This window comes from Manis javanica, chromosome 12 (genome assembly GCF_040802235.1).
Source record: "Manis javanica isolate MJ-LG chromosome 12, MJ_LKY, whole genome shotgun sequence".
In the NCBI taxonomy this organism is placed as follows: Eukaryota; Metazoa; Chordata; class Mammalia; order Pholidota; family Manidae; genus Manis; species Manis javanica.
The window spans coordinates 35,547,664-35,568,626 of NC_133167.1; the positions used below are offsets into that span (position 1 = coordinate 35,547,664).

General features: G+C 35.3%; 1 long non-coding RNA gene across 1 annotated transcript; it reads right to left on the bottom strand.

Annotated features, from left to right (window-relative positions):
• Positions 1-4,188: 4,188 nt before the first annotated feature.
• LOC140844934 (uncharacterized) lies at positions 4,189-20,403 on the bottom strand. Its single transcript, XR_012123490.1, has 4 exons — positions 20,323-20,403; positions 18,625-18,756; positions 17,629-17,671; positions 4,189-4,299 (listed from the first exon to the last, which is right to left on the bottom strand). It is a non-coding gene; the product is annotated as an uncharacterized lncRNA (long non-coding RNA).
• Between the last annotated feature and the right edge of the window lie 560 nt (positions 20,404-20,963).

Below are 20,963 nucleotides of genomic sequence, written 5' to 3' on the forward strand. Positions count from 1 at the left end.
AATGATTCTAAAATTTACTTTTTTATTCCATCAGGGTTAAAATTAAGGATTTCTTGCACTATTCAGTCAAAATAAGCAGGTATGCAGGTACTGAACGATGGTCTTTAGTCTGATCTACTTGTCTATTAAGAAAGAAACTCATTCTTAACTCATAAGCTTAACTATCAAGATGATTTAGTTTCTTTTAATATATGTGACAAAAGAGGGTAATAATATACGGTTTTAATTATAACATTGTAAAAATAAGTTTCCTTTATGACATTAACAGCTGTTCATAAAAAAAATAAAACAATGGGGAGCAAGTGTGTTTCATCCATCATGACAAGGAAAAGGATGTTTATAGAAACATTTTAATTGTTGATGTAGTTTGATGGCAAACTGTCTTTCCAAAACATATGTTTTTCATTGTCTGAATCATATTTTTCCATCTCAGCAGGGAATTAATTTGAGCTGATATTACCATAATAACAGAAAGATTTACTGATACTCATTTCTCAATAAACAGATGTTGACTTCAATAGAGGTCAAAGTAGAAAGTACCTGAAAGGTAAATTGCAAATTCTCTCGGCTAATGGCTCTAAGATATTAAACAATTGATGTAATTCAGAGCAATTATTTCATTACAAAAATTCCTACTTTTCCTGTTATTATATCTAGAATAACTCATGCCAAGTTCCTTTTGGAGCTATAATTGTCATGTTTTTCTAATCTTTAATGTATTGTATTGCTTGAAAGATTATGATAAATATACAATGTTATCAACAGAGGTTTATTCCCAAGAACTGAGACACAGCCATCTTAAAACTGCTGTAAAATGAGACAATTCCTTTGCTTGAACTTTATTTCCAGTGCTGAATGCAAAGCATAATGTGAAGATAGCACATACACTTGGCATTGCCTGTAACAAAGTTTAGATTTTTTCATCATCAAAAGCATTTATGAAGATCGTCATGTGTGTAACTCTTGGCAAGCTACTGTACAAAATGATTCAACAAAAAAGCTTCTCTCAGATATAAGTAGGCTATCTATGAATTAATGTTACCTCTGAGCTATGCTGATCATCAAATAGCAACCAGTGATGAAGTCCTGGAGAGTAACCACTAACACAGTGTTCATGAGAAGTCACCCAGTTTTTTTCTACAGAACTCCCAGGCTGAAGTAAGGCAGCAGAGATCATCACGGCAGGGGAAGGAATACCTATCTCAAATGATACAATGCGGTGGTTGATTACTGGAAAGAAAGCATGAGTTGAATTCCCCAACCTGCAGCTGTCTGAAAGGATAAATCTTTTTGAGGCAAAAGAGTGTTTGTATCCTCTAGTGAATGTCCAGGTGAGGACCTGGATGAAGAGGAGTATGCAGAGCATTCTAAACAGAAAGGACAGAAATAAAAACACTAAGAGGAATACATGTGCTTGGCATTTACAATAACAGTTAAGTGAGTGATTTGAGAGAATGTGTGAAGCACAAAAGATTTTGTTTAATTTATGATTAAATAGGTAATGTGGGGTAAAAATGATAATTATTCAAAGTGAAGCAGAGTTAGAACTTTGATTCACAAAAGTGGGAGAGATTTGCAGATATCTCAAGTTTAACTTGCCTAAAATTGAACTTTTCTGTCTCTGCCCCGTTTAGTAAGAGGAACTCTCCTTGCTCAAGTCATTCTTGAAACCCACCTCAACCTCACACCCACAAAATATTTATCCTAATCCTTTCAAGGGAACTTCCAAAATGCTATTGGTTTTGTTCAATTTGTTACACTTATTTGCTGTGTAAGGTAATAGAAAAGCACTGTGTTCTTGCCAGGGTGTTGGTAGTGGAGATGGGGGAGAGGATACAGCCTTGGTAAGGAAGGGAATATATAGCATGATACTAATTTCAGAAGGTGCTGTATATCCAGTGAATAGATATCTTTCACAAACTCTATTATGCAAGTTAATCTGGCCTCTGCTTGAATATTTCTATGAAGTAGTTCACCCCTTTGTCAAAGAGTTTTACTTTCAAAAAGCACTTATTTAATAGTGAGCTAAAAATCTATTTGATCTTAGTCTTGTTTTCTGTAATAAAACATAAAATAAAAGAGCTCTTGATCACCTGGACCATATTCAATGAAATAAATTTGCCACATGTTGAAGACATAACTTTGAATTTGATAAATTGATACATGTTAGATTTAATGATAGAAATTGATGCTTATATAGACAGACATATATCTTAATAAATATATGTCTGTCTATCATTTAGAAGGATGAAGAATCCTATTAAAACAGTTTTTTGCAGTTTTATAAGAACCTTTTTTTTTAATTAGAAGGAATTGAAATGGATCCATGTAATCAATAAAGATTTTCAATATAAGCTTTATAAGAGAAATAAATGAAAATGAGAATCCATTATCATAAATCATCAAGGTCAAAAATATTTTCCTTATATTGGTATAATTTATAATGACAAGAATAAATGAGTAAATTATTTATATAAATAAATCCTATTATTTACAGTTTAGCAAAAGACAATGATGTGGAGCATAAATATATTTCAAAAATCAAAATAAATGTATTAAATCCAGAAATCGAGTAAAATATGAACATATTCAACCTCAGAAGCCTGATGGCTACATTTGAATGAGAATGAAAATCAATTGTTGATAGGGTGTTCAGGTAGACTGAAGGAAGAAGATGGGAAAAGATACCTGTAAGTTCTTAGGACTGAAACTTAAAATACTAAAAAAACTTTTCACTTAATAAAGCAGTTTGACTTTGAAGAATCAATTCTACAAAACTTACTTGGAGATTGAAAACTGCTGGAGAGCCCTTATTTATCATGATGCTTTGATGTTACAGAAAATAATTATCTTGCAAATGTTTCATGTGGTAAGTTACACCTAATGTGCAGTGTTGCCCAAGTTCCCAGGGGAGACATGAAAGAAGCCCTTTCCCTGAATTGAGAGGGCTACCTAACACAGCTACCATATGAATTTAGAATCAAAAGAAAAGAAACTACAAATCAGTCTTCTTTGCAGTGTATTTTGCATACATTTAAGCATTTTGATACTGTGATCTCCTAACATTTTCAAAAGCAATGTTGTAAATTTGGGTGTACAATGACTTGGTTCTTGTAGAAAACAATAAAATGTCATAGAAAACATTTTTTAGGTTAGAGGTGAGAAACTGAAACAGGCAATATTTCAACTTTCAACCACATAGCTTCATCTTATTTTTTGAACTGTTTTCTAGAAAATAGCAAGGGTTTTTTGAAGAGACACATAGGTATGAAGAATTTATCTTCTTATAGAGGTCATGTAAACAATATAATACATGTATCTAGCTCTGGACTTCCTAGCAGTTCAAATTTACTAAGTGGGAAAAAGAATTGTTTCTTGAGATTTCCAACTGAAACTATAAAATGTTGCCTTTAACTGTATATTTTTAATCTATATAAAATGTACTTTCCTAATCCTTTTGGAAAAATATGTACTTAATTATCATGTTGGGGATATTTTATATGTAAGTTAGAAAGCTAACTGCTACTGTAAATGGGCTATATAAACTATAGATATACTTTCAATAGTAATTAGTGAGTTCAATAAAACTCACATAATATATTGGCAAAGCAGTATTATTTAGTGTCTTTCTTTTAAAAAATGTTATTGAGGTATAATTGACATATAACACTATATTAATTTCAGGGGTACAACATGATTCAATATTTGTATAAATAGATTTCTTAATAAATATTTGTAGTTCCACCTGAGAGCAAATTGTCATGGAAAATGGTCCTCTGGTATTTTCCTTGATCACATTTATGTTTTATAGACCAATTAAAATTCCATTGTCTGTGTACAATAATGAAGATTTATAAAATTACATTACCTATAGTCATAACTCATATATGCCTGTGTTCTTTTCTTTTTAAAGAGGGCAAGTATTCTTTTCTTTTTAATTTTTTTTCCTTTCAAGATAAGAACGAGGAGATTTCAGCTGCATTCAAACAATAAAATGTAATGTTTGGATGACTGCTTTACACTTATCATTCCAAACCACATATTTTAGAAATAAGAAAACTGAGGTAATGTTTAAAAGAATGATTGTTAAATGCAGAACTCAAAGTAATAGACTAAAAACTTCTTAAATATGATCAGTGTTAATCCTTCTTTTGTTGTTTTATTATTATATATGGGACCCGGTACATAATTGGCTCCAGCTAATATTAACAATATAAATGCAAGCTTAATTCAAACTGGTAGTCATTCATCCTATATCTGAGATCTGAAAACTTCGATCTTGTCTTTCACCAGAAGCTTCTGAAAGGCAATAAGAACAGAAACAGAAACATTAAAAAAAATCTTTGGGAATCATAACAAATTCAATAATCTTCTTGTACAGAGAGAATTCCTAGCTTTTGTAAACATTCTACATATGATAACACTATTGAGAAGCTCCACAGAAATATGTCTACCAAGGCATTCAGACTGCACAGTTTCTCTGCCTGCACTAAGTCAACACCCATCACAGGCAGGATTCAGTTCAACACTGAGCTGCTTTGGACATCTTTCTGTGGTTACTCAGTTCAACTTTTTTAAAGGCTGGACATCAAAAATATCACCTTGGTTTTTTGCATCCACATCTGTGGAGAAAATGGAGATTTATGACTAGGATTCCCACTTTACTTTAATAGCACCTATTGTATATCTATAAGTGCCTATTGCACATTTATGGGATGTTTACCAGTGACAGAGCCACTACTGATCAGTAATGAGAGTACTGGCTCAGGGCAGGGATAGAGTGGAAACACCCATTCTCTCCTCCCCTCAGTCTCTAGTACATAATTGGTCAGGTGTCTGCCAATCACCAGAGACCCACCCACAGAGTTCCTCTGGGTGCTAAGGGCAGGAAAATAGTGTGCCAGCTGGGGGAGAGCAAGGAGTGAGGTGAGACTGAGAATAAATCTCCTTTTAAACTTCCAACTCCTTGCTGTTGCCTTTCTTTGGTCTCAGTTGCATTCATAAAGAACTTGTCCCTGGCGGGGAACCTTCTCCTCCCAGAGCAAAAACATCTTTCACTTTTATTTCTCTCTAATGTATTTTCCTTCTTATTTCCACAATAAAGTAATACAAATATTTAACATCATTTTTTGGCTTATTATTTATTCCAACAAGAATTAAACTTTGGCTTCATCTTACCTTCATATTTTCTATAATTTCACTTAAAGGAAATGAAAATAAGTTTTATGCTTTAAAACATCATACTTGATAATTCTGTAACAGTTATTAAGCATACTTAAAATTAGACATATTACAAAACATGTTTCTGTGGCTTATCTGAACACAATATTTTTACAACCTTAACAAGAATATATAATTTTTCTAAATTACACATGTCTTTTGAATGAAAATTTTCATTTGGAGGAAGGTACCAAACTCCTGTAAGTAATCAACATATTTAAGACACAAATTAAAGTAGCTTATGTTTTCCAATAAAATTGTTAGAAAAGGGTCTCCAGAGACTATGAATGTCTTCCAAACTACCCAACTTGAGGTGATATAGGGTATTTGAAACAACTTCATAATGCCTGAAATTGAAAATTGATTAAAGCATTTCTACCTATTCCTATACTGAGAAAACATTGTTTAATACTACAGTTTAGCTTTATTTCCCAAGACTTTTTCATTCAAACTCTATCATCTTATTGCATCATTCCTAAAAAAACTGTACAAGTTTGGATTTGATTAAAGGTCAAATCTTTCTAATGTTTGAGAAAAAAATAATTTATGTTTTCTCCTTCTGAATATCCTGGAATTCAAAATAGAAAAGTAAAAAAAAAACTGATAATGATAATTTCTATGCTATATACATCTCCTGTTATAAATTCATTAAACTATGTCTTTGGGAGATACAAAGAAGAAAAATTGAAGCTCTGTGTTAATATTGCCTTAGAGAAGTGTGATTTGAAACCTAAGTGAGTGGAGGCATCTCCCCTCTCCCTTGAGTTTGGGAAACTGAATATAAATTGAAAATCTTCAATTATTTTGGATTTATAAAGTTCATTTATACCCAACTTGAAGTGTAGACATACTACTTTTGTGGAAAGATATTCTAAATATATCATTTATGAATTAACTCTAAGTGCTCAGGGGAATTTGGACTTTGAACATGGTGACTTAGCCCAGGAGTCGGACTTGTACTTCTTTTAAGAAGCGGGACCTAACCTTCAAAACCTTCTCTTTCTTCAATCCTTGCTCTATTAGCCTCATCCAGTCTCTTCTTTATAACTTTTTTATGTGGAGCACCTAAATATATTGCTTGTATTTATTTACATGTTTGTTTTCTTGGTGTCTACAATATATGTTTTCTTAATGTGCTAGAATTTAGCAAAATGCTTTCAATTAGCAAGTACACAAAAAAGTCTCCTGCTTATATGGGAAAAAAATCTTAGATTTCCAATTCATCAGTATAAAAGGACTAGTGAAATGTTATAGCATTTGTAAAACTGTATTTATGGAAATCTGTTAACTTCCATAATTCAGAAAGGTAGTTTGAGCATATTTTATAAAGTAGGAGAGAGAGTACACTTATCTTGATGTATTATAAATCTGTCTATTTTCTTTGTCCACACATGTCAGCTTTCACCTTCTCCTTTCATATTGCTATTGTTACCTGAGCTTCCTGTCAAGTAAGTAGTTGAAGGTGGAAATATTAATTTATTAGGGCAAACATAAGATACTGACAATATTAAAACAAGAAGAACACTGTACCTGTGTGTCACATATCTATATCTCTATTTCTATCCATAATACACACTCCACATGTTTAGTAGAATAAAAGAGGAAATAATAAAGATCAAAGATATTGAGGCTAAAAAGCAGGTGTATATTTTAGGTATCACAAGGACAATTAATATGAAAGGGTTTTCATCTTCTTTTTTATATTTATCCAAAGTGGGAGACAAACTACGCTATTATTTCAACACTACTTCTAACCTTTAAACCTTATCTATGCACCACATGTTCACTTTTACCAAAACCTGTTAGGACAGTTATATTGCACTTCTCCTGTGTCTTCCTTGCTTTGACCATGTTTATCATCATCTGTCTTTTCCTAAACTACAGATGCACATCCATCTCTAGATTTTTACACGTGGTGCTTTTACTTGGTTTCTCAGGTTTTCACTCTCAACCCTTCCCGATAAATCTGACTTAGCTCACCCTTCTGACTTGTTATGGTCCAGCTTACTTAGGGAAGGGGGTCAGTCAATCTTTTCTGTAAGGTGCCATATAATGTTTTGTGACTTGCTGGGCCATACAGTCTTGTCACAAGACTGTAGTTGTAAGGTGAAAGCAGCCATGAACAACATGGAAACTGGTATACCTGTATTCCAATAAAATTCTGGCTAAAAATCAGTCAAGTTTTAGTACTAATTTATTCAGCCAAAAGATATAGACATAGAATATATTTTGTGCTAGTAATAAATGGGAGTCCTAGATGAGGATATTATGTGGGGAAAAATAACTTGGTTTGAAGGGCTTGGGATATCAGAAAAGCTTCTCTGAGGAGCATATGTAACAGCTGAGACTTGAAGGCTAAAAATGGATAGACCAGTGAATTATTATTTTTTTACTGAATGGTGCCTTCAGACTGGTTATTTTCTTTACAGGTGTGCTATATTTCATGCTACTCCATAAATTTAGACATTTGCTGGTTTTATTACCACTTCTTTTTTTGTCAGAAAACATGGTGCATAAATCAGAATAAGGTAAGTTATGCTGCTAGAATGTACTAGAATGTATGTAGAACATACATGTGTATAAAACATACATTATTCTTCCTAGTAATGATGCATAGCACTGTGCTCAAAACCCATTGGCCAGAACTATTTCCATAGCTCCATCCATTCCAAGGGAGCCTAAAGTGAAATATCATCATGTAACTGAAAAAAATGGATTCCAAAAATACTCTCTGGGAAGCACCAATGATTAACATACTACTTGGTCTCACATGACTGGATCATATATCATTAAACATACATGCTTTAATAATTTTTAAATAATCAGTAAATAAATATTCACCTTATAAAATAACTAAAAATGTGAACATTGATTAATCTCAATAATCACAATATGTGGTCTATTTTAAAGATACATTACCAGTAAAATGGACCTGTTGGGTATCTGACATACACAAGTAATAAGACTGGCACAAGAATTCTTATGTTTTAAACACTATCAAAAGGCTAAATACTGTGCAAAATGTAGGTAGAAATACATAAAAGGAAAACAAAAATTGTTCATGTCTCCATACCTAAACATGAGCCCATATTGGTAGTCATTTTTGATTTACTGATAAATTTTTCAGTAAAAGTTGTATTTATTTAAGGTATATAACATGATGTTCCTGGGCTCACTGGCCATGGAGCTGGGTCTGTGGTGACAGGTCTAGCCCTGGTGCAGGCCTGGTGCTGGAGTCCATGGTGAAGTCAGGTGCTCACTTCACTCTCCTTCCCACACTGGGAGGGTGTCTTTCCTTGCACTAGGCTGTCTGTGCTTGGATGAGACGTGATGGGGTTAATATGAAACTATTTTTACTACTTTCTCCAATGCCTTTTTTCTTATGCCTTTTCTTATTTTTTTGCTTCACCCAGGTACTATAATTCCTCACCTGGAATCTTTAGATCTTCTGAAGGTATTTTGTGCATAAGTAATTATTCAAACTGATGTTTCTGTGAGAGAACAGGGATAAGCACTGGTGGTTACAATATGGCCACAGTGCTTATTTTTCTTTTCTTTTCTTCCTATTTCCCTTTATTTTTATACTATTGTTGTATAGCCAACATGTAGAGCAGCTTGGTGGCATGCAAGTAACATTTATTTTGTTCATGGACATTCAATTTGTTTGAAGCCATTCTGTTTCCAGTTACCATAGGTGGGGATTTCTACCCTGAAGTGTTGATTCCCAGAACCCCAGCTGAGGTAATGTTTCTTTAGGAGCTCTTCTCTTGGTTACAGAAGCCGCACAAGAAAACAAATCCCAACACTAAGGTACATTTCAAGCCTTTGCTTTTTCTTGTCCCCTAACATTTCATTGACTAATTAAGTCATATGTTGAGTTAAAATTCAAAGGACAGGGAAATATGAATTTGGGAAGGTGGAAGACAATAAATAATGTTCAGCAACAATCTAACAGTAATCTAGGAGAGGAGCAGAGCCAACATGGTGGCATGAGTAGGACAGTGGGAATCTCCTCCCAAAAACATATATATTTTTGAAAATACAACAAATACAACTAATCCTAAAAGACAGACCAGAAAACACAGGACAACAGCCAGAGAACATCCACACGTGCAAGAGCCCAGTGCCTGGTGAAAGGGGTAAGATACAAGCCCGGCACAGTGGGATCAGAGCATACCTCCCCCAGCTCCTGGTGGGAGGGAGAGGGAGCCCAGGACTGCTAAACACCCAGCCCAGCCACCCACACCAGAGCGCAGACACAGTGCATGTGTGGAGGGCTGGAAACTAGGGAAACAGGGCAGCAAGATCTCTGAGCGGGTTCCGAAGCTGATGCCCCTGTGACAAAGAAAAGCGAGTGCTTTTTGAAAGTCTTAAAGGAACAGGGACATAATAGCTGGATGGAAACAACAGAGGTCACAGCCCAGTGGCTGGAAATTACAGGGAAAACCAGGCACACTAACCCCCGGGGCAACAGCTCTGAGACCCCTCATGGCGGTAAACAACCAAACAGCCCCCCAGTCCATTACCCCTCCAGGCGCTGCAAAAGCAGAGAAGCAGCCTAAGGCAGGCCCCGCCCTCAGAAACGGAGCTTCCTCCATATTCACTGGGCAAGACACAAATACCCAGTCTACATGCAATTACCCAACAAAAGCCACTAGGGGACGCAGTTGTCCCAGTAAAGAAAGGCCAGTAGCAAGTGAAAAGTTTGGCCCTCCCAGCCGACAGTCAATAGCACCTATCAACATGAAAAGGCAAAAAAATATGATCCAGACAAGACTAACCCAGACAGTTTCAGCATCTGCTACATGTTCCCCTGAGAAGGAACCTGGGGAGATGGATTTAACCAGTCTTCCTGAAAAAGAATTCAAAACAAATGTCATAACCATGCTGACGGACTTGCAGAGAAATATGCAAGAACTAAGGAAGGAGAATACAGAAATAAAACAAGCTCTAGAAGGACTTCAAAACAGAATGGACGAGATGCAAGAGACCATGAATGGACTAGAAAACAGAGAACAGGAATGCAGAGAAGCTGATGCAGAGAGAGATAAAAGGATCTCCAGGAATGAAAGAATTCTGAGAGCTGAGTAACGATACGAAGCAGAACAATATCTGCATTATAGGAGTACCAGAAGAAGAAGAGAGAGAAAAAGGGATAGAAAGTGTCTTTGAAGAAATAATTGCCAAAAACTTCCCCAAACTAGGGGAGGAAATGGCCTCTCAGACCAAAGAGGTACACAGAACTCCCGTGACAAGGGATCTAAGAAGGGCAACACCAAGACACATAATAATTAAAATGGCAAAGATCAAAGACAAGGACAAAGTATTAAAGGCAGCCAGAGAGAAAAAAAAGGTTACTTACCAAGGAAAACCCATTAGGCTATCATCAGACTTCTCAACAGAAACCCTACAGGCCAGAAGAGAATGGCATGATATACTTAATGCAATTAAACAGAAGGGCCTCGAACCAAGACTGCTGTATCCAGCACGAATATCATTTAAATATGAAGGAGGGATTAAACAATTCCCAGACAAGCAAAAGTTGAGGGAATTTGCCTCCCACAAACCACCTCTACAGTGCATCTTACAGGGACTGCTCTGGATGGGAGCAGTCCTAAAAAGAGCACAGAACAGAACACCCAAAATATGAAGAAGGGAGGAGGAGGAATAAGAAAGGAGAGAAATAAAGAATCATCAGACTGTGTTTATAATAGCTCCACAAGCAAGTTAAGTTAGACAGTAAGATAGCAAAGAAGCTAACCCTGAACCTTTGGTAATCACAAACTTAAAGCCTGCAATGGCAATAAGTACATACCTTTCAATAATCACCCTAAATGTAAGTGGACTGAATGCACCAATCAAAAGACACAGAGTAATGGAATGGATAAAAAAGCAAGATCCATCCATATGCTGCTTACAAGAGACGCACCTCAAACCCAAAGACATGCACAGACTTAAAGTCAAGGGATGGAAAAAGATATTTCATGCAAACAACAGAGAGAAGAAAGCAGGTGTTGCAATTCTGATATCAGAAAAAAAGACTTCAAAATAAAGAAAGTAACAAAAGACAAAGAAGGACATTACATAATGATAAAGGGCTCAGTCCAACAAGAGGATATAACCATTATAAATATATATGCACCCAATACAGGAGCATAAACATACCTGAAACAAATACTAACAGAACTAAAGGAGGAAATAGAGGAAATAGAATGCAATGCATTCATTCTAGGAGACTTCAACACACCACTCACTCCAAAGGACAGATCCACCAGACAGAAAATAAGTAAGGACACAGACGCACTGAACAACACACTGGAACAGAAGGACCTAATAGACATCTACAGAACTCTACATCCAAAAGCAACAGGATACACATTCTTCTCAAGTGCACATGGATCATTCTCCAGAATAGACCACATACTAGGCCACAAAAAAAGCTTCAGTAAATTCCAAAAGATTGAAATCCTACCAATCAACTTTTCAGACCACAAAGGCTTAAAACTAGAAATAAACTGTACAAAGAAAGCAAAAAGGCTCACAAACACATGGAGGCTTAACAACATGCTCCTAAATAATCAAATGGATCAATGACCAAATCAAAATGGAGATCCAGCAATATATGGAAACAAAGGACAACAACAAGACAAAGCCCCAATTACTGTGGGACACAGCAAAAGCAGTCTTAAGAGGAAAGTATATAGCAATCCAGGCATATTTAAAAAAGGAAGAACAATCCCAAATGAATGGTCTAATGTCACCATTATTGAAATTGGAGAAAGAAGAACAAATGAGGCCTAAAGTCAGCAGAAGGAGGGACATAACAAAGATCAGGGAAGAAATAAATAAAATTGAGAAGAATAAAACAATAGCAAAAATCAATGAAACCAAGAGCTGGTTCTTCGAGAAAATAAACAAAATAGAAAAGTCTGTAGCCAGACTTATTAGGAGGAAAAGAGAGTCAACACAAATCAACAGTATCAGAAACGAGAAAGGAAAAATCACAACGGACCCTACAGAAATACAAAGAATTATTAGAGAGTACTATGAAAACCTATATGCTAACAAGCTGGAAAGCCTAGGAGAAATGGAAAACTTCCTAGAAAAATACAACCTTCCAAGACTGACCCAGAAAGAAACAGAAAATCTAAACAGACCAATTACCAGCAAGGAAATTGAAGCAGTAATCAAAAAACTACCAAAGAACAAAACCCCCGGGCCAGATAGATTCACCTCAGAATTTTATCAGACCTACAGGGAAGATATAATACACATTCTCCTTGAAGTTTTCCAAAAAATAGAAGAGGAGGGGATACTCCCAAACTCATTCTATGAAGCTAACATCACCCTAATACCAAAACCAGGCAAAGAACCCACCAAAAAAGAAAATTACAGACCAATATCCCTGATGAACATAGATGCAAAAATACTCAACAAAATATTAGGAAACCGAATTCAAAAATACATCAAAAGGATCATACACCATGACCAAGTGAGATTCATCCCAGGGGTGCAAGGATGGTACAACACTCGAAAGTCCATCCACATCACCCACTGCATCAACAAAAAGAAGGACAAAAACCACATGATCATCTCCATAGATACTGAAAAAGCATTTGACAAAATTCAACATCCATTCATGATAAAAACTCTCAGCAAAATGGGAATAGAGGGCAAGAACCTCAACATAATCAAGACCATTTATGATAAACCCACAGCCAACATTATATTGAACAGCAAGATGCTGAAAGCTTTTCCTCTGAGACTGGGAACTAGTCAGGGAGCCCACTCTCCCCACTGTTATTTAACATAGTAATGGAGGTACTAGCCACGGCAATCAGACAAAACAAAGAAATACAAGGAATCCAGACTGGTAAAGAAGAAGTTAAACTGTCACTATTTGCAGATGACATGATACTGTACATAAAAAACCCTAAAGACTTCACCCCAAAACTACTAGAACTGATATTGGAATACAGCAAAGTTGCAGGATACAAAATTAACACACAGAAATCTGTAGCTTTCCTATACACTAACAATGAACCAACGGAAAGAGAAATCAGGAAAACAACTCCATTCACAATTGCATCAAAAAAAAATAAAATACCTAGGAATAAACCTAACCAAGGAAGTGAAAGACTTATACTCTGAAAACTACAAGTCACTCTTAAGAGAAATTAAATGGGACACTAACAGATGGAAACTCATCCCATTCTCGTGGCCAGGAAGAATCAATATCATCAAAATGGCCATCCTGCCTAAAGCAATATACAGATTTGATGCAATCCTTATGAAACTACCAGCAACATTCTTCAATGAACTGAAACAAATAATTCAAAAATTCATATGGAGACACCAAAGACCCTGAATAGCCAAAGCAATCCTGAAAAAGAAGAATAAAGTAGGGGGGATCTCACTCCCCAACTTCAAGCTCTACTATAAAGCCATAGTAATCAAGACAATTTGTTACTGGCACAAGAACAGAGCCACAGACCAATGGAACAGACTAGAGAATCCAGACATTAACCCAGACTTATATGGTCAATTAATATTTGATAAAAGAGCCATGGACATTCAATGGTGAAATGACAGTCTCTTCAACAGATGGTGCTGGCAAAACTGGACAGCTATATGTAGGAGAATAAAACTGGACCATTGTCTAACCCCATATACAAAAGTAAACTCAAAATGGATAAAAGACATGAATGTAAGTCATGAAACCATTAAGCTCTTGGAAAAAAACATAGGCAACAACCTCTTAGACATAAACATGAGTGACCTCTTCATGAACATATCTCCCCAGGCAAGGAAAACAACAGCAAAAATGAACAAGTCAGACTATATTAAGCTGAAAAGCTTCTGTACAGCAAAAGACACCATCAATAGAACAAAAAGGAACACTACAGTATGGGAGAATATATTTGAAAATGACAGATCCGATAAAGGCTTGACATCCTGAATATATAAAGAGCTCACATGCCTCAACAAACAAAAGACAAATAACCCAATTAAAAAATGGGCAGAGGAACTGAACAGACAGTTCTCCAAAAAAGAAATACAGATGGCCAACAGACACATGAAAAGATGCTCCACATTGCTAATTATCAGAGAAATGCAAATTAAAAGCACAATGAGGTATCACCTCACACCAGTAAGGATGGCTGCCATCCAAAAGACAAACAACAAATCTTGGCGAGGCTGTGGAGAAAGGGGAACCCTCCTACACTGCTGGTGGGAATGTATATTAGTTCAACCATTGTGGAAAGCAGTATGGAGGTACATCAAAATGTTCAAAACAGACTTACCATTTGACCCAGGAATTCCACTCCTAGGAATTTATCCTAAGAATGCAGCAATCAAGTTTGAGAAAGACAGATGCACCCCTATGTTTATTGCAGCACTATTTACAATAGCCAAGAATTGGAAGCAACCTAAATGTCCATCGATAGATGAATGGATAAAGATGATGTGGTACATATACACAATGGAATACTACTCAGCCATAAGAAGAGGGCAAATCCTACCATTTGCAGCAACATGGATGGAGCTGGAGGGTATTATGCTCAGTGAAATAAACCAAGCAGAGAAAGAGAAATACCAAATGATTTCACTCATCCGTGGAGTATAAGAACAAAGGAAAAACTGAAGGAACAAAACAGCAGCGGAATCACAGAACCCAAGAATGGACTAACAGGTTCCAAAGAGAAAGGGACTAGGGAGGATGGGTGGGTAGGGAGGGATAAGAGGGGGGAAAGAAAAGCGGGGTATTAAGATTAACATGCATGGGGGGGTGGTAGAAAGGGGAGGGCTGTACAACACAGAGAAGACAAGTAGTGATTCTACAACATTTTGCTATGCTGATGGACAGTGACTGTAAAGAGGTTTATAGGGGGGACCTGGTATAGGGGAGAGCCTTGTAAACATAATATTCTTCATGTAAGTGTAGATTAATGATAAAAAAAAAGAAAGAAAAGGGGGATTACTCCCTGATAGGATAAAATAACTGTAAATCAAAGATTAATGCACGCTTTAAATATCCTTAATTTTGACCACTTAAAGTGTGTCAGATGATCGGCTATGGAGGTACATTTTTCTGATAATATTCCTTTCACTTAAAAAAAAAAAGCATTTCCTGTGTGGTGACCTCCAATGAGTTCTACACAATGGTATAAAGGGCATATCAAAGTGTGGGCAAAGAGTCTGTTTGTGTTTATACAGAGGATCAAAGCCTAATTTGGCTACCCAGAAAATGAACTAAGATATGATATGAAGAAGAACTTCCAACATCAGAACTCTCTGGAAGACTCATACCAGAAGATGATCATCAAAAAACCCCAACAAAGATCCACGCACTGCTACAGCTGTAGATGCACTCATCCCACTGGTTCCTGGACTTGCCATGGGAATGAAGAAGGAGATATCTAAGCTGGCCTGTGCATACAGTAAAACAACAAATTTGACTGGATCTATACTGTTGGAACTCAACCAAGAATTAGGAGAAGTGCAAGTTGGAGCGCTCCAAAATCTTACGACTACAGACTATCTACTGTTAAAAGAACATATGGGATGTGAACAGTCCCCAGGAATGGGTTGTTTTAATTTGTCTGATTTCTCTCAGACTCTTCAAGTTCAGTTGGACAATATCCACCATATCATAGATAAGTTTTCACAAATGCCTAGGGTGCCTAACTGGTTTTCTTGGTTTCACTGGAGATGGCTGGTAATTATAGGTCTGCTTTGGTTATGTAACTGCATTCTTATTATATTAATGTGTGTGTGCAATTTAATTAGTAGTTTAAAACCTATACATGCTTAAGTTACTCTACAAGAAGATATGTCAAAGAAATAATCAATCTTCCCATGTTTTCTTCCTTCTGCTACTTCTATAGCTTTTCTTCTTCCTTCCTAATTACAACCCTTAAATAGAATTCGTGCCTCATATCGAATTTACCAAGCATCATAATTCTTCCAAGTGGTAAAGATACCTCAAGACAAATGCTGGGCATAGAAGCCACAGGGCATAAATCTGTAAAGAAGTAAAAAGCTAACCTTTTCAAACAATAAGGCTTCTTTCTCACTTACCAACTTTACATTTCCCTGTATGGCCCCAGAAGATGACTGGTTAGCCAGAGACGGGTAAGATTCCTCAAGGGAGGAACAACCTAAGACAGGCACAGTTGCAGGGGGGCCATCAGGTGAGAAATTGGGGATCAACAGAGGTGTGGCTTAGAACCTCACTCCCCCTGTTTTGAGAGAAATGTTCTGCATCTGTGGATATTTTATTGCCCTTGTCTAGCTTGGATTAACACTTAGTCTACAGGCACACACCTGATCATCTACATTTGCTCTCTTACAACACTAAACTATGTTTTCTACCTTTATCTTGCATCTACCTACCACTGCAGCATTTTACTAAAAATAATAATAATAAAGAGAGAAATGTGGTATGCACATATAAATCAAGTATAAAAATCAAACGAATATTCGTATTTGAACTGATTGTTTATAGTTCATAATGCATGATCAAAACCGAAAGTTTCTGTGATGACTGCCCTTGTATTATTCACCATGTAACTTATTCACTATGTAAGAATTTGTTCTCCATGTAAAAACTTGTTCGTTATGCTTCAGAAGATAGGAGACTGATGAAAATTAGGCTTGGGGTAGATTAATGATTGTGCATTGAGCATTGACTCCCCTATACAGAATTTTATTGTTGTTAACAACCATTTGATCAATAGATATGAGAGATGCCCTCTCAAAAAAAAAAAAAAGGACAGACTTCCAATTGTAAAATAAATAAGTAACCGGGATGTAATGTATAGCATAAGGAATATAGTCAAAATATTGTAACAACTCTGTATGGTGATAGCTGGTAGCTAGAATTATCATGTATATAAATGTTGAATCACTGTGTTGTACACCTGAAACTAATGTAATACTGTGTGTCAACTACCCTTCAATGAAAAAATAAAAAAAATATAAAAATATAAAAATAATAACAGTAATCTAACAGTCTTCAAAAATGCTCATGTCCATTCCATGTGAAAAATATATCACCCATATGACAAGATCCCCCAAAATCTTAGCCACTGAAGGCATGTGACTTGAATTCAAGAATCTTATAATGTATATCAATTCTAAAAGTGGTTCTTTTTGCTCTGGAGAACTGTGAACCTCAAATCATGTTATCTTTCCTCATATGCTCTCCCACATACTTAACATAAAATGGTGAAACATGCATAGAATATGAGGAAAATGCGATGAAAAGTGGGAAATACAAAGAAAAGAATGGTCTATGATAATTCTGAAATCACGTGGGGTGTACATGGATAGGTCTTTCTATTCTGATTCTGCTCTGTAGGAGTGACCCAACAGTACATTATTCTCCATGGTTCTTGGCTTTACCTTCTGAAGCTATTTCCTTTTTCATCTTCCTCTTTGGCCACTTCTGAAAGAGACATTAAAAAAATTGCTTTTATTTGTAATGCTGAGGAGGTTTCAAAGCCTACTTCTTTCTCATAGAAAATTTTAGGCTCAGAAGTCTTTTCCTATCTCAAAAAAACCATCATTTTAATTTATTCCAGGGTGACAAAACTTTTTTCTAATATAGGTCTCTCAAAGCTATGTGTATTTTCAATATATGTAATCCTATTGAGTCCATGTGCTGTAAGTTATGTTATCAATTACTTCTGAGGCATGCCTGTGTATCTCTCTTTTAAAGTATACCTTTTTACAGGAGTCCTTTTGCATGGCTGAAATGTTCTACTAGATACCAACTTTTAGATCTTCATGAAGAATGTTACCACCACTCTTTTGATTTTTTAACTTTAAGGTCATGTTTTACTGGTAGCATCCTGGACATGGTCTCTGTCCTCAAATTTTGTCCCTTTGTCTTGAATTTGAGAATTTTTTACTGGCAGGAGAAATAATAGATGAGAAACTTTTATTTTCTGATTCAAAATATTCTAAAATATTTTGACTTACTATACTTACAAATTATTCTGCATATAATACTTCAGACAATATCGTATCAATATGCAGATAGTAAGAGCCAGAACACACTTCTAATATTCTGACTGCAAACCATGTGTACAAGTCTACAAGTTCAAATGGTACACTTCCTATCTTGCAAAGTGTAACAGGCTACAGTTTACCAAATATTTCACCACTGTATTACAATTCAGGTCACAAGTTTTCTTAACAGTTCCCTTACGCTTTTCTCCTGCTTCCAGTAGAAGCGCCTTTACCATACGCTGGTGAATCCCAAGACCCATGACACATATTTTATTATTGTTACAGGAGCAACCCATGTCTTTGTTCCAATTTAATAGCAAATGTCCATAAACTCTTATTAGCATAAAGTACAAGCACTTGTTTTACAACCAAAGAGTGTAGACCTACTTGTATGATTCTGCTTCAAGCTGAGATGCTGTACTAACAATACTTCACACTGCAGGATGTGCAGGCTTTCACATTTCATCTGGGGACAACACTGAGGTATCAGTAGCCACCTAGAGGAACATCTTCCCATGACTGTGACAGAACTACAAGACAGCAAGTCCATTGTAAAAACACATTTCAAGTGTTTGCTTGGTTCACACTATCTAACATCCAGTTGGCCCAGAGGAGTCACATTGTTGAACCAAAGTCAAAGAATGGGAAAGTACACATTCATGAGGGAGGTGGAATGACAATTATGTCATCTACTACTAAGAAGGTTTTTTCTTTATAATTTTGTTAAATTTGTATTAAAATTTTGTTTATAAGTGAATGCCAAAGTTAAAGAATCTGTCATAGTATAAAATATTTGTTTTTAATCTTAGCAATTTAGAGCATCAGGATATAGCTTTAAAAAATATTTTCTTTAAGCCAAGATGGTTACTCTAGTCCTGAAAGGGCAGAAATGTCAACATTCTTTTTATTAAGTTAAAATTGTTCATTCTGAAGAATACATTACAGTGAAAATGCATTTTAGAAAAAAAATTACAAAACTGTCCATGGACAGAGAAATCTATGTTAGCCAATTTGTGAAGTTATTAATGTTGCAACTGGGATCATCAGTCTGAAAATGAATTCTGTATTTGTATTCTAAATGAGATCACAGTGTAAGATTGCTTCCACCCTTTTCTTTTGAAAACTAATTCAAATAATTCTGGCTTAGCCATTCATCTTTCCACTGAAAAACGCCACTGATGTTATCAAATAAAAACTTGGTTTTTAAAATTATTGACATTGAAAGGAGATTTGCAATTAGCCCTTTGAAAAAGTCATCACTTAACTATGGAACAATTATGTATCATCCATATGAAAACTGAAATTACATATATTGCTTAAGGGATAATGAAACAAACATTCATTGGATATACATGTAGAAATGTTTTACTGTATATACATTGTTAGTTTAAATAATATTTTAACAGATTATAATTACAAAATCAAACAACATAGTTTTTAATAGATGATATCAGCAAGAATTTCAGCAAAATCATGAAGATCAAAATAGATGGAGAAGGTGGCCTATCTTAGCTGATAAAAGAGAAAGCTGATACGGAGCCTGCAGGAAGGGAAGCCAAAGAGAAGCAAATAGATTATAATGTAGAACTTATAAAAAATCTCATGACTTGGAAAGAAATCTCCAAATGTGGGGGTTTAGAGTAGGGCCAAAACATGAAGATTGAATCAATTTTTGTTGAAGACTATTTGGACCCCTGAGCTCTAGAAGATAAGTACAATTAGGGTAGGAATCTTGTCTGTATATTCATTAATATATCCCAATTACCTGTAACAGTATTTGATGTATAATCAGAATCAAATAAATACATATAAGTCAATAAATCTCCTTCCAAAACTTCACACAGCAGGAGACTACTTATTCCCAATAGAAGCTAGAAATTTTTATTCTGAAGTTTTGCACCCTGAGAATGCTTGTAAGATGCCAACACAGGTTCAGAACACTAATGTCTAATATTCACCAGTGAGACTACCTCTGCACCTCAGTAGATCCCATAATGTTGGCATAGAGACTGGCTCCATCCCTCCCATTATTCAGGAGACTACAGTACCCTTTTGTGGGAAAATTAATCAGTTGTGTTGACTTACCAATTTACTTTGAAATCAAACTTTCAACATATTCCATCTAAGAACTGAGAGCTTTCAGTTAGCTTCTTAGTTCCTTCTCCTTAAATGTAAATGGAAAAATAAGATCAAGAAACATTTAAGGAACACTTTTATGAAATATAGGAACTAAAACAATGATAAAAAATTATTTCAGAGAAAATAAAAAACATGCAGAGTTCAGGAGAAAAATCTCAAAACAACTAAAATCAATATCTCCTAGAATATAGGAGAAGGTAATACATCATGAATTTATACTATTATAAAAATAACATTCAGATATAAAAATATGATTAGAAATCTAAGATATGACAGTAGAAATAAAAAGTACTTTTGCAGGGTAAATGGTAAATTTGAGAAAAAAATTCTCATAAAATGTAAGATTAAAAAGTGGTTAAAAGTAGAAAAAAATCAAGGAACTAAAGGATGGGTCCTAGAGATGAATAATAGGAATTCACCAAAGAGATTAGAAGAAAATTATTAAAAAACTAAAAGTTGTTTAAAAATGAAAGCATTACTACATACCCTGCACAATGAATAAAAAAGACCCATCCTTACAAGAGCACATCATCATAAAATTTTAGAGAATGGATATAAAAATACTAGTTTTCCAGAAAGACAAGTTA